The sequence below is a fragment of the Vanellus vanellus genome (assembly GCF_965231255.1).
Source record: "Vanellus vanellus genome assembly, chromosome: 18".
NCBI lineage: Eukaryota > Metazoa > Chordata > Aves > Charadriiformes > Charadriidae > Vanellus > Vanellus vanellus.
The window spans coordinates 311,611-313,986 of NC_138923.1; positions in this window are offsets into that span (position 1 = coordinate 311,611).

Here is a 2,376-nt window from a genome sequence, read left to right on the forward strand (position 1 = left end):
GACAGCCCCACCGGCAGCGGTCCCGGCTCCGGCCGGCGGTATGTGAGGCACACCTCGGCGGGTCCGCCCGTGGTGGGGGCAGGGAGAGGCCCCCCGCCTGCCCTGCACCCCGCACTGCCCCAGCCAGGCTCGGGTGAATCGGCGGCGGGGCCGGAGGAGCGGCCACCCTGCTGCCCTTGGGGCGCTGCAGCCTGTGGAGGGCCACAGGAGGAAAAGGCCACTCCCCACGGGCAGGACCCTTGCGGTAACAGGGGCTGTTCCCGCAGGTCGAGCCCTCAGCCTGGCCCTGCTCGGCCCCCTTCAGCTTCTGCCGCGGCTCCTCGGGCGCCGGCGGCCCCCGGCCTCCCCTGGCTCAGGGCTCAGGGCCCTGCTGCACTGCTGGCCAACTCGCACGACCTTGTCCACACTGGCATCGTACTAGACCTACACAGTTTTTCCAATTGATTGATGAACTCCAAGCCTCCAGGGCTGGCTAGAGTGGGACTGATTGCTATTTTAGCACGAACAACTGTCACAGACATAGGCAGAATCGATGTGAGCCCGAGTCACTGGGCGGCCGGAGCAGCAGGACTCGACCCTGGCCCACCATTAGGTTAGTGTGGGTTGTCTGTGTCCTTGTGAAAAAAATCGTATTCGACCAAAACTCTCCAAAGTGCCAGATTTTCCAGCATTATTAGAGAAGCCAACTAATCATAGAATGGTTTAGTTTGGAAGGGACCTTGAAGAACCATCGAGTTCCAACACCCCTGCCATAGGCAGGGACACCTCACACCAGCCCAGGTTGCCCAAGGCCACGTCCAGCCTGGCCTTGAATGCCTCCAGGAATGGGGCCTCAACAACCTCTCTGGGCAACCTGTCCCAGTGCCTCACCACCCTCACAGTGAAAAACTTCTTCTGAATGTTCAATCTGAACCTGCCCTCTACCAATTTAAAGCCATTCCCCCTCGTTCTATCACTACATGCCCCAGTAAAAAGTCCTTCCCCAGCTCTCCTGTAGGCCTCCTTTAGGTACTGGAAGGCTGCAATAAGATCTCCCCGGAGCCTTCTCTTCTCCAGGCTGAACAGCCCCAACTCTTTCAGCCTCTCCTCATAGGAGAGGTGCTCCAGCCCTCGGATCATCCTCGTGGCCCTCCTCTGGACACACTCCAGCAGGTCCATGTCCTTCTTATGTTGGAGGCTCCAGAGCTGGATGCAATACTCCAGGTGGGGTCTCACAAGAGTGCAGTAGAATCAGTTTAAGCCTCCCCTTTCTGTGAAAGCTAAGTCAATCTGAAGTTAAGTCAATTCATGGCAAAATAAATGGGAGTTTTTCCTTAATCTCCATGGAGCGCTAAACCCATAAAATGGGTTTAAACAGAAGTCACTTAGCTTTAAAGACTTTACATTTGCTTTTGTAATTCCTTTTTTTTTTTTTTTGATTGTTTATGAAAAACTTACAGTCCATGGCTTAATTTCCAGAATTCCACCTGTCAGAATTACATTTTTAATCTGAAAGCATTACATTGCACATGTAGTGCCAGGGTGATACCAAACCATAATTCTCTCTTTCAGATGTTTACCAGTAGAAATGCACTCAGTCACTATCTGCTAACTTCCACTGAGCATATCATGTGGTATGAATTTTGGATCACACAGCTCTCAAATCTTCAGGAAAGATGGAGTAGTTTCTATTGTAAGTTGTAATGGGAGTTTATAGCTTATTAGAATGAAATTAGGGATAATTTATTGTTGACAGAAAAATGCAGGACCGGAAGAGACCTGCTGGAATTTCACCATGATTAATTTTCTTTTTTTTTTACTACATTGTTCAGAATCACAGACTGTCAGGGAGGGGGTGGAAGGGACCTCTGGAGATCATCTAGTCCAACCATCCTGCTAAAGCAGGGTCACCCAGAGCAGGTTGCACTGGGTCATGCCCAGGCAGGTTTTGAATCTCTCCACAGGAGAGGAGACTCCACAGCCTCTCTGGGCAGCCTGTGCCAGTGCTCTGCCACCCTCACAGTAAAGAAGTTTTTCCTCATGTTGAGATGAAATTTACTGTATTCCAGTTTATGCCTGTTACCCCTTGTCCTGTTGCTGGGCACCACTGAAAACAGTCTGGCTCCATCCTCTTGCCACCCACCCTTTAGATCTTGATAAGCATTGATGAGATGCCCTCTCAGGATTCTCTGCTCCAGGCTGAACACCCCCAGGGCTCTCAGCCTTTCTTTATTAGAGAGATACTCCAGGCCGCTGATCATCTTTGTAGCCCTCCACTGGACTCTCTCCAGTAATTCCCTGCCTTTCTTGAACTGGGGAAATTCACATCGCACTGTAAAAGCAGTTAGACCTTTGCATCATTATTCCTTTTACAGAATCACAGAATCACAGAATAGT